Source organism: Propithecus coquereli, unplaced genomic scaffold (assembly GCF_000956105.1).
Source record: "Propithecus coquereli isolate 6110/MARCELLA unplaced genomic scaffold, Pcoq_1.0 Scaffold71, whole genome shotgun sequence".
Taxonomy (NCBI): Eukaryota; Metazoa; Chordata; class Mammalia; order Primates; family Indriidae; genus Propithecus; species Propithecus coquereli.
Window position 1 is genome coordinate 4972878 of NW_012153174.1, and position 13389 is coordinate 4986266.

Below are 13389 nucleotides of genomic sequence, written 5' to 3' on the forward strand. Positions count from 1 at the left end.
TCTGCTCTAGTTAAACTAGTTACAAAAGTGTATAGTTTCTAATTTTCTTATGGCTTATATAACAAATAAAACAACCAAAACTTCAAAAGCCAAAGAGACTATTATAAAATTGTTAACTAAAATAGCTCTTAATAATAAAATTATCCTTGACTGTTATCCAGCCACTATAGAATCTGTATAATAACTAAGTGATTTTTTGTCATAGATGGATAAACAAAAATAATCAATTAGAGTGGAAAAGGTCACTTTGTTAACTGAAGTACATCAGATTAATCCTTGAGACTTACTCTTACGGTTAGGCCTAAACTTACCTTTAAAAATGAATACATAATACTTTAAAAATATGTTTCATAATATTTGTGATGTTCTTACATGTTTTTACCTCCTCCAATGTCTAATATCCAGTCTACTTCTAACTGATGATTCTGTATCAGAGAGACTAAAACCTCTTAAAGTCAAATTTGTTCCTTTGGTAGATTCTTTTCTAAAAAGAGAGAAAGTGAGAAAATTCTAATGAGTAAAATGGTACAGATCTTGCTTAACCAAGGTGAACATGCCAACAGAAGGATATTATGCAGATACTACTCAGAGATGCCTGTCAAGTATATTCAACAACCAAACTCTCAAGGTTTTGGTCTTGTTTTGTTTTATTAGCTGCAAATTATTCAGTGTGTTTATCCCAAAAATATGAAAACAAGACTCACTGTTCCCAAACTACCTGCAGGTTTTTCTCTCCTTCCTCTCTGCCTCCCTCCTTCCCTCCCTTCCTTCCTTCCTTCCTTTTTCTTTCTTTCTCTTATACATCCTGTTTTTCTCTTTGTCATCGATAAAATACTTACATTGATCTGTAAAGTCTCTCCCCTTCATTTACAGAGGTAAACTACATTTACATATCATCTCCATGTTATTCTTTAAATTATTAAAGAAAATTAAACAGTAGCCAATTTACCACCCAAAATTCCAAGCCAAGTAAGTTTTACATGTGAACCTTATCAAATGTACAAAGAACAAATAATCACTACCCTATGGAAATTGTTTCAAAGAAGCCACCAATTTATTTATTAAAAATAGAAAAGAAAAATGGACTAATATTACTTTTAAACACAGATATGAAAATCACAAAAAATATTAACAGGCTGAACCTAGCAGTGTATATGATGTATATAAAATATATGTGCATGTATGTATACATGTTTGTGAAATGGAAAAATCTTTTTTTTTGAAAAATCTTTTATATTTATAAAAACCTTTTAATATTATTCACCTCATTAATAGATTAAAGAATAAAAACAACACAATCAAACTAGAAATTCAGAAAAAGAATTTGAATACACTTAATCCCATGATGACTAGAAAAGTAACATTAATGAGGAAATAGAAGGAAACTTCTTTAACCTGAAAACGAGTATCTACCAAAACCTACAGAAAATATGATATTAAAATGTGAAATGTTAAAAACCTCACTTGAAAGTCAAAAACAAGGCTAAGAAGGCTATTGTCACCCTTTCTCTGTAGCACTTCTATGTACTGAATATACTAACAAGTGCACAAAAGAAGAAAATAAAATTATAAGAATTAGAAAGGAAAAACAAATTCTCGTTTTTTATATGATGTATAAAAGTTTTAATAAAATTTACACACAAAATAGACTTGAATCAACCTGTAAAAACATTATAATAAAGAAGGTTCTCATTTACAATAACAAGAAGAAGGTGGAAATATATACACAAAAAGAGGTCTAAGATATATATTTTAAAATTTATAGAATTTTATGGAAAGACATTAAAGAAATCTTAAATAAATAGGGAGATTTATCATGCCCATGGATAAGAAACTCAATACCATGAACTTTGCAATACACCCTAGTTGAATGGACCACCACTCAAAATCCAAACAAGATTTTTTCATGTTAAACTTGGTAAGTTCTTCCTAAAATTCCAATAGAAGATTAGTCAAGATTTTTCTTTTCTGAAAGAGAAGAACAATGAGGAAGGATGTACCCTATCAAAAACCAGGACTTTGATATGAGGCCATAGTAACTAAGATGGTGTGACCCTGGTTCAGAGCCACATGACAGACTAATGGGAAAGTCAAGAAACCAGAAACTGACCCACAAATAACAAAAGAAGGATGGACTATGCAATTGATGAGATTGTAACACACACACTATGTTCAAAAGTAAACTCTAGCTAGATTAAAGCCCTAAGTACAAAAATCAAAAATTAAAACTATTAGAAGAAAATATAGAAAAACATCTTTATGATCTCCAATTTGGTTCTTTTTTTTTAATTTTAAAGTTGCAATTGTAGCAAAAAAAACCCCCACATATTGTAAAATTTACCATCTTAACCATTTTTAAGTGTACAGTTCATTAGTGTTAAGTATATTCATATTGTTGTGCAAGAGATCTCCAGAACTTTTTGTCTTACAAAACTGAAACTCTATACCCATTAAAAAACAACTCCCCTTCTCTGCCTTCCCCCAGCCATTGACAACCACCATTCTATTTCTATAACAACAAATTTGACTACTTTAGATACCTCATATAAATGGAATCATACAGAATTTGTCTTTTCGTGTCTGGCTTATTTCACTTAGCATAATGTCCTCAAGGTTCATCTCTGTTGTAGCAAATGTGATTTTTAAAATATAACAAAAAAAGAAAACAACAAAAAAACACATAACACAATCCTGTGTATTTTATGAACCCAAAAAGATGAAGTAAAAGTATAAAAAATACAGATAAGAATACCCACACAGTTCAAAAAGGTGGCTCACTCTGAAGGCAGAGATAGGGAAAGTTTCCAGCAGGAGAAACTGGAAAAAATATGCTTTACGTCTTAACAATCTGTACCCTTAAAATGAGGAATATGGTAGTATTTATTATGGACATTGCATCTAGGTCATGGGTATGTGGATGTCTGCTTTATTGCTCTGCATTTTTCTGTGCATATTATTTGCAGGAGGTGGTGGATATGAGTGGATAAAAGAGGCATTTTAATCCGCCACTATTCCATGGGCTGGTGTCTGAGGGCCAGGTTTCTGTCTCATTTCCGTACACTCAGAATCCCCTATTCATTTCACAAAGAAACAAACCCTAATATTTAAAAATTCAAATCATTCTTCTACCATAGCTGTCTTTCCATTGCTTCTTACATATTTTAAATGTTTCATCTGCACCAAACACAAACTACCAAAAATATAATTTAATTGTGTAAGAGAGAAAGCAGTGTTTTTGTTTGTTTTTTTCCCAGAGAATCCCAATCATAAACCACATTTTCTCACTTGTTTGCAATTCAGCTGACTGGGAAGTGATCTCACCTGCGCTTATTCATTATACTTCACTAAGGATCCGCCACAAGATAACTTTGTGAGTGTGTGTTTATGGAAGAAAATCTAACCTTGAAGACACCAGCCCTTCAGTCCCCGATTTGCCAAGCGAGCCTGAATGCCACCCTGGCTACCAATTCATCTACTGACTCAGCAAGGTTTACTGACAGCCCACTTTCTCCCAGGCGCAAACATGGGATTGAGCACCAAATACTACTATGAAGTGAGCTTGAGGGAGAGGCTCCTGTTGGGGTTCAACGGGGCGTTTCTCCTATCGTTGCTGGCTCTGAACCCCTCCGGGGTACAAGTGGTCTGGCCGGTGCAGAGGGAGGCAGGGAAACGGAAGGAAAACAAGGGTTAACAGTGAAGCATGGCATCGATGTGTCAGTCCTATGCTAACTGCAGCGCTCACAGCTAGATGGAGGATTGTTAGAACTGCAAGTGTCCTCGCTCGTTTTTACAGAGTAGTAAACTGAGGCCAAAGAGATTAAGTCTTTTCTAGACTCTGAGATAGGCACTTAATAAAGCGTTCACAGCCAGCCACACAATTCCAGACTCCTAGCCTAGAACACACCCAGCAGGCCAGGCCGGCCAGGCGCCCGGGGAGGAGTGGGGTGGGCACACCCCTGACAGGACAACCCCGACTCAGCCCCACCCACATGTCCAGTGCGAATGGGAGCCCAGGCAGGAGCCAGGTCTGATTTCCAAAATAAGTTGGAAATCTGGGTTTTTATGTAAGATCTCTTATTCTTAAATACTGGAAACTGACTCAAAACTTTAAAACATACCATACGAGCCAAACAAAACACATCTGTGGGCCGAGTTCCAAGAGCTGGTCACTATTTCGCAACATCTACTATAAAGAACTGGGTCTGAGACCTCCCCCTGGCCAGTTTTTATGGCTCCTGAATGCAGGAAAAGAAAACAAGTTACTTTCAAAGCTGCTCGTAATGTTTGAGACATCTGAAATTAAATGTTCACTGCCCAGATTTATTTTGATGAAAAGCAGAAGTTGTAAAACTGATTCATTTGTACCTTTGAAGATTACAAAGAATAAAACTGGCTGCCTGGTCCATCCAGAGAGAACGTGACTGTCAGGGATCTCCTACCGGGTTCTGCGGTGGCAGGAGGGAGAGAAGGAGGCCACGCCCAAGGATCCCAAGTCCCACCCCCCGCCACTGTACTTCTTCCTCCCTGTTGTGTCTGCCTTATCCTGCCTACAGCCCTACCCTCCACGCTCCTCCTCTTCTTTCCCCACGGAGAAGTAGTTGGACTAGAGACCGACAACTGAGGGAGGTGGCGAGCCCGTCTGGGAGCTTAAGCCGGTCCAGGCATAGTTCTGCTTATTAATAGCAACTAACATTTATTGTCTTTGTTATGTTTCTCAGCCTTTCCATTTTAATTTTTACAACAATTCTATGCATGAGGTACTACGATTCCGCCCTCCTTGTAGATGAGGCTGGGAGAGATTAGTAGCTTAACCAAGGCCACAAGTAGCAGAGCTGGGACCAGCACCCAGATGGTTCCAACCCAAAGCCCAGAGCCCTGAAGTGGAGCTCTCCACCACCCCCCTCCCCTCCCTGTCCACGTGACCCCATCCCTTTCGCTTTCATTCCCCACTGCACAGTATCACTCAGCTTCCTCACCCACAGAGAGAGTAAACATGAAATAAGGAGAAGATTGCATAGATGTGGGACTTTAAAAAAATACTTTAGAAACTGCCTTGTCTTTTCATTGTAACACCGTCAGAGCCCGTCTGCAGCCAGGAGTAGGCTTTGTGAAGGACGAACAGATGAGCTCATTCCCGCAACTTGAACTTTCTTTTTAAGGACTTCAAGAGACTTGGGGGAAAAGATCTTTGTTCTCTAAAATATTGCTGTTGGATAAAAAGTAGTGTTTTCCCTATATTTTAAATGAAAAGCAAAATGCTCATGCACATGTGTGTATGCGTGAGGTGTGTGTGTGTGTGTGTGTGTGTGTGTGTGGTGTAATGTGTGTGTCTTCAGGGGAGCGTATGGGTGTGATGTGTGTGTATGTGTGATGTGACATGGTGTGGGTATGTGTAATATGTGTGTGATAAGTTTGTGTGGTGTTTGCATGTGTGTGGTGTGTGTCTCTATGTGTGTGAAGGTAAGTGTGTGGTGTGTATTTCGAATGTGATATGTAGGGTGTGGGAAGGGTGTGGTGTGGGCGTGTGTGTGTGAGGTGTGTGTGTGGTGTGGTATGTATATTTAAGAAGACATACATGTGTGGTGTGGTGTATGTATGTGTGGGGTGGCATGTGTATGTGTGATGTGTGTGGTAAGTTTGTGTGCATTTGCATGCGTGTAGTGTGTCTATATGTATGGGGGCGTATGTGTGTGGTGTGTATTTGGAATGTGGTATGTGGGGTATGGGGGTGTGTGGTGTGGTATGTGTATGAAATGTGTGTGTGGTGTGTGTATGTAGGGGGTGGACATATGCGGCATGTGTCTACCTGTATGGGTGACTTTCAAGGTGACACTGAGGACAATCAATGCAACCACATGACCTAAAGTCCGGAGGTTGGACCATCAGCCTGGTCCACATCCATTTGTGTATTGTTTTCCTATAGACAACGTTCTCTAAGTATGAACTGATGGTCCAACTGCAGGGGAATCACTGAGGAACTTGTCAGCTGGGCCCCGCTCCAGGTATCCAGCCTCAGAGCCCTGGGCACGGGCTCAGTAATCTGCACATTATTTAGCAGCCGTCCGTCCCAGTGAAGCCCAGGCACTCCTGGTGTTGAGCCGCTGCCATAAGCTGTGGTCAGACATGTGCACGTCCAGGTCAAGCATTTCAGCTGTAGATACTCCAGATAAAAGCAGGAAAAGGATCTAGGCACAGCCAAATTTTCTCTTTCTTTTCTTGTACCAGGTGGGTAAAATACATTAGTAAGAGGGCCAGGGATAAGGCCAGTGGAGACTGTAACAAACTGGAGAGGGCACTCAAAGACAGCGGCTGCTCCTCAGTCCCAGCCAGTTGCCGCCACGTCAGAACCAAGGTCAACGGCTTCCACAGGTTCCTGTTTTCAAGACAACCCAGAAAGCTTTGTTTTCTCACAAAAGTCAGATGTTAAAATCGGGGTAATTAACTTTAAATTAATTATTAATTTTCATTTTAAAGTGTGGGTTTTTAAAAAATATTTAGAAACACTGTATAGATCAAATAGAACATGCTGAGTGGGGGAGGATGGTGGAGGTTGGATGTAGCCTGGAGCTTCCAGTTTCAAGCCTCAAAGAGAGATGGTGGTGCCACTCACCAGGTGTTATGAAGTCTGTGTCCCCTCCAAAATTCATGCTGAAATTTAATCTCCAATGCAGTAGTATTAAGGGGTGGGACCTTTGAGAGGGAATTAGGCCATGAGGGCTCCTCCCCCATGAACGGGATTAAGGCCCTTATGAAAGAGGATTCACACAGGGCTTGGCCGCTTTTCCCCTTTCTGTCCCTTCTGCCATGTGAGGACACCGTGTTGATACCTTCCAGAGGATGCAGCACCTTGGAAGCAGAAGACCAGGCCCTCACCACACACCAAAACTGCTGGTGCCTTGATCTTGGACTTCCAGCCTCCAGAACTGTGAGAGATAAATTTCTGTTCTTTATAAATTACCCAGTCTCAGGTATTTTGTTATTGCAGCACAAGTGGACTAAGACACAAAGATAAGACATTCCTTCTCTCTCTAGATGATGTGTTATAAAAAAAGTTAGGATGAATCTATAATCTGGTTCAACTCCCATGGAAACTCAAGCTTACCAAAGAACCTGCCTTCATCTGATTCAACTATCCCTCTAATTTCTGGAGCCTCTCTTTTTCTATGGTTCCTTTTGACCCTGAGACTCTATTACTCTGTGAATGCTAGAATGGCCCTGAGCTGCATCAGATCCCTACACCGTATATCTGAGCGTAATATTGTTGCTTCAGAATTCTTAGTTATCTCTCCCTTTTCTCTTTTCTTAGGCTTCCTTCCTGAGATAACACAAGTGAGAGTGTGATTTGACGCTTACCTTGTTAAGATGAACGATGGATAATTTGAATGTCAATCAAGTGTAGAAAAATGTCCATATTTCTCAAATCAGTCAAATAATTGTCAAATCACTTCACTCTGCTTTTCAGATATAGCTCAAGCTGTGAGAATCCCCAGAGCGTTAAATTCTGAGTGCTTTTTAATGGTCTTTTGAAACCTAAATCAAAATCAGCTTGATTTTGAAAAGTGATACCTTCATTCAAAAAAAATTTTGTTGAGTGCCTATTATATACCAGTACCTGTGCATGGGGAACAAAAAGGAGGCTCTGAGAAGTCACTTACAGGCTAAGAGAGGAGAATTGCACTATCAATTTTAATCTAAGGTATAATAACGTTACTACTTACAAGAGTTTGTCCCTTTTTATTAATATCAAAACAGAACTAGTAACAAACTTTGGAAAATAACTCTTAAGTAATACTATCTGAAAAGAACAAAATGTATGAAACGCTTAGGGATAAATTTTACAAAATATGTACAATACCTGTATGCTTAAAACTATAAAACATTGCTGAGATAAATTAAAGAAGAACTGAATAAATGAAGAGATATGCTATGCTCATGGATTGGAAGACATAGTTATGAAGTTATCTCCTGGAGTTAATTTACATTTTTAATGTTGTCCAGTTAAAATTCCAGCAGGGTTTTTTAATAGATATTGATGGACTGATTCTAGTATTTATATAAAAATGTAAAGAATCTAAAATAGAAAAAAAATTACAAAATAAAAAACAAATTTGGAAGATTTACACTGTTTGATTTCAAGATTTAATAGAATTCTGCAGTAATCAAGACAGTGTGGGATATTGGCATAAAGATAGACTCAATCCATAGAGCAAAGAGTCACACAGGATTTTAAAATAGATTCACACATATGTGGTCAATTGATTTTTTTAGGAAGTTGCCAGGATAATTAAATGGGAAAAGAATAGTCTTTTCAATAAATGGTGCTGCAAAGAAGCCAGGATTTAAGGGCCTTATGGGGGCAAGCAGAAATTTTGCATCTCCAGGGACTACAATGAGGGGCACATCTGTGGCCAAGACCGGGTGTCCCCGGGTGGCCTGAGACCAGCCATACCCACATGCTGCCCAGAGCAGAGCTCAGCTAGGTCACTGTGTGCAACACTGTCAGCTTCCAGGAGCCCACAGGCTGGGAGTCAGCCATGCTCCCTGTCCTAGGCATCCTGAGCTTCTCCCTGGGACAGTCCCCAAGCTGGGGGAGGAGAGCAGCAGATGCTATGAGAGACACTTGGCTGCATTTACCCATTTAACAATTTGCATTGTGTCCTCCAGTGTGGGGATGGAGCTAGTGTGACCTGAATGAGCAACTCTCTGCCCCACTCTGCTTTCCCTCTGAGACCAAAGATGAATACAATGGTCAGCAGAGCAGACAGATGAGGAGTGGGGGTGGGCAGGCCCAGGGGAGTGTAATTTTTAAAGGGCCTCACAGAGAAGGCAACTTCTGAGCAAAGACAAAGGAGGTGGGGGGCGAGCAGTGCAGGTATCTTCATGGAGAGCGTTTGCATTCTCCAAGGAAGGCAAATGGTCAGCAAGCATGTGAAAAAGACACTGGACATCACTAGTCATCAGGGAAATGTGAATCAAAACCACAATGAGATACCACATCACACCCACTAGGGTGGCTATGATCTAAAAGTCAGACAATTACAAAAAAGTGTGGAGGAATTGGAGCCCTCCTATGCTGCTGGTGGGAATGTGCAATTGTTCCGCTGCTGTAGAAAACAGTCTAGTGGCTCCTCAAAAATTTAAACCTATACAATGAATTATAATTGGGCCATTGTACTCCAGCCTGGGCAACAGAGCAAGACCTGGTCTCTTAAAAAAGAAGTTAACCTAGAGTTACCATTCAACCCAGCAATTATACTCATAGGTAAATGGCTAAAATAAATAAAAATCTATGTTCACATAGAAACTTGCACATGAATGTTCATATCGGTATTATTCACTATAGCCAAAAAGTGAAAAAACCCAAACGTCTACTAACTGATGAAAGGATAAACAAAATGTGATCTATCCATACAATGGAATATTATTCAGCCTCAAAAAGGAAGGAAATTCTAACACATGCTACAACACAGATGAACCTTGAGGACTTTATGTTAAGGAAATACATCAGTCACAGAAAGACAAATACTGTGTGACTCCTTTTATATGAGGTCCCTACAATAGTCAAATCCATAAAGACAGAAAGTAGAATGACGGTTTCCAGAGGTTAGGGGAGGAGAGGTAGAAAGTTAATGTTTAATGAGGACAGAGTTTCAGTTGAGAAAATGAAAAATTCTGGAGATGGATGGAAGTGATGGTTGCACAACAATGTGAATGTACTTGATGCCACTGAACTATAAGCTTAAAAATAGTCAAAATGCAAATATTATGTCACATATATTTTGCCACGATAAAAAATATTAAACCCAAAAAATAAAAAAAAATGGTGCCAGAACACTAAACATTTATTTTCAGAGTAATAAACATTTATCCTTATCTCATACCAGCCACAAATATTAACTAGACATATATTAAAGACCTAAATATACAACTAAAACTATAAAACTTACAGAAGAAAATAAGACAATGTCTTTGCAATTTTGGGGCAGGCAAAGATTTCTTACGATAAAAAAAGAAACATGAGCTATAAAAGAAAAATTGGTAAATTGTGGACTTTGTCAAAATAAAGACATTCTGCCCTTCAAAAGAAATGGTGAAGAAAATAAAAGGCAAGCCTAACACTGGGAGAAAATATTCATAATAGATAATTATAAGAAAGGAGTTGCAGCCAGAATATATAAAGAACTCTTATAGCTCATTCATAAAGACATAAACAATTGAATAAAAATGGGTAAAATATCTGAATAGGCACATCACAAATTATATGAATAACCAAAAGGCACATGGAAAAAAGCTCAGCACCATCAGTCAGCATGGAAATGTGAATTAAAATTACGTGGTGTCACTACACACCATTAGAATGGCTAAAATTAAAAATTAAAATTGAAAAAGATAATAACTTCCAGGTGAGAAATTCACTCAGAGTGAAATGCAGGAGCAAAGGCAGAATAGAAGAATAGAATATTTAAAGTGGTTGAGCTTGAGCTGCCTGCAGCACAGATACTTTAAGATACGTTTCTATGGATAAGGAAGGAGCCTGAGCTGGAGATAGAGATTTAGGTGATACAGAGACGAGAAGCAAAGTCCGGGAGTGGATATATTTTCCGAAGCAGAATGTGTAACTTGAGACAAAACTATATGGAACATCACCATTTAAGGGACAGATGGAGGAAGAAAAATCCAGGACAGAAAAAGAGCAACAACCAAAAAGTTACCAGAAAACAGCATCAGGAAGAATACTCAGAAGGAGGGAGCGGACAGCGGGTCCAACACTGAAGATACAGCAAGTGGCATAATGGCTGAAAAGGGGCTTGTTGGATTTTCATCTAAAAGATTTTTTCTGATTTTAACAAGTATAATTTTACTGGAGTGATAAGAACAAAAGCAAATTTTCAGCGGATAAGGGATTCATAGGAGATGAAGGAGGGCTAACAAAAAACACCATTCTTCAGTGGTCTTGACTGGGATGATACAGCTAAGACGGAAGTTGGGCAAGAAGGAGAATCGTTAGAGATTTGGAAAGTGCTTTTGTGAAAACAGAGGAAAAGTAAGCAAGTTCGTATGCTTATACAGATATATAAGGACTAAGAAGCAACAGAGAGTCAAAAACTGACAATTTAAGAGAGAAAAAAGTAAGCAGTTGCTCTTCCCCAGCAGTGATCCCACAGAGGCTTCATCCTCAGAATCCTTGTCCCTCTGCCACATTGCCCAGGTAGCTACATACCTGCAGGCCTGAGTGAGGGTCCCTCCTGACTGCGCTTCTCACTGAGAGTGGCTGAGTGATCCATCTCCTTTCTTCCTGTTTTTCTCCCACTGCCCCCCACCTCATCCCACCAGAGGCTTCTTATATCAGGCCAATCCTTATTCATACTCCGAGGCCCCTCAACAATTCCGTTCACTGGCAGGTTCCTTCCTGTCACTCTGCCTCGTCCTAGGCACCCTCTCCTGTCTTCTCCACTTGTTTAAATCCTGCCCTTCTGTAGAACCCCTGAGCACCCTGCTCTAAACTCTTCTACTACATATTTTTTCCCCTAATTCACTCTACAGAAGCGTTGGAGATTAGTGCTACATAATATATCCCAAATAAAATAAAATAAGATTTGTGTGTGCTATCTATAGGTCCTCTTCTTTAGGAATATCTTTTAACAGTTTTATGAAGCAGTTTTCTACCTGCAGTTATTATAAATTGTTCTATTATTGTAATTTTTTATATGGAGCACTGGATCCATGTAGATAAATAGGCTGTTTCCTTTCAACTATTATCAAAATACACCCTTTCTTTCATTATTTGAACACTCTGCTAAGGCAACCAAATCATAGCTCCAAAAATAAGAGACCAAGAACATGACAATCCAGGAACTGAGAAAAGGCCATTCTGGTCAGAAATTCAAGCTTAATTAAGAGTCAACATAAAAGAAAAAAAAAAGAAATTCAAGCTTAATATGGCACAATAAAAAGGTTCATTAATAAAGAAGTCCACATCAAGCACATAATACTCAAATTGCCAAAGACAAAAAGAATTTTGAAAGGAGCAAGAGAAAAGCAAGTCATCACATGCAAGGAAACCCCTTTGGACTATCAGTGGATTTCTCAGCAGAAACTGTGAAAGTCATAAAGAAGTGAGATGTTATATCCAAAGTGATAAAAGATTTTTTAAATGCCAACCAAGAATACTGTATCTGACAGAACCATCCCTCAAAACTGGAAAGATAAAGACTTTTCTAGATAAACAAAAGCTGAGAGAATTCGTCAGGGCAAGTCCTGCCTTACAAGCAATGCTAAGGAGAGTCCTTCAGGTTAAAACAACAACAAAAAATGCTGAACACAAAAACACAAGAAAATACAAAGCTTGCTGGTATATACATAGACAAATACAGAATATTGTAATATTGTAACAGTAGAACATAAATAATTTTTTAATTTTGGTATAGAAGTTAAAAGACAAAGATAAAAAACAAACTGTAACTATAAAATGACAATGGATACACAATGTAAAAATATATAATTTGCGATATCAATAACATAAAGGTGGGGGAGTAAAAGTGTGTAGTTTTTGTGTATGATTGAATTTAAGTTATTATCAGTTTAAAATAGATTGTGATAACTAAAGGATGTTTTGTGTAGTACCTCTGGTAACCACAAAAAAGTATACCTTTGGAAGATACATAAGAGAAAATTAAAAAAAGAATCAAAGCATGTCACTACAAAACTCCAACAAAAACAAAGGAAGACAGCAAGAGAGGAAAAGAGAAACAAAAGAGCTAAAGGCAGACAGAAAACAGTTAACAAAATGGCAATAGTAAATTCATCCTTATCAATAATTACTTTATTGAATCAAGCTAAAAAATTTCTGCATAGCAAAGGAAACAATCAACAAAGCGAAGAGAGAACTCACAGAATGGGAAAAAATATTTGCAAACTACCCATCTGACAAGGGATTAATAACTAAAATATATAAGGAGCTCAATAGAAAAATATCAAATATTCTGATGTAAAAACGAGCAAAAGATCTGATTAGATATTTCTCAAAAGAAGACATATAAATAACCAACAGCTATATGAAAAATACTCAATATCATTAGTCCTCAGAGAAATGCACATCAAAACTGAAATGAGATGCCATCTAGCCCCAGTTAAAATGGCTTTTATCAAAAAAACAGGCAATAACGAATACTGGTGAGGATGTGGAGAAAGGGGAACTGTCATACACTGTTGGTGGGAATGCAAATTAGTGCAACCACTATGGAGAACAGTATGGAGGTTACTCAAAAAACTAAAAATAGAACTACCATATGACCCAGCAGTGGTACTGCTGGGTATATATCCAAAGGATGGGAATTCAATATATCAAAAAGATATATGCACTTTCATTTTTATTGCAGCACTATTCAC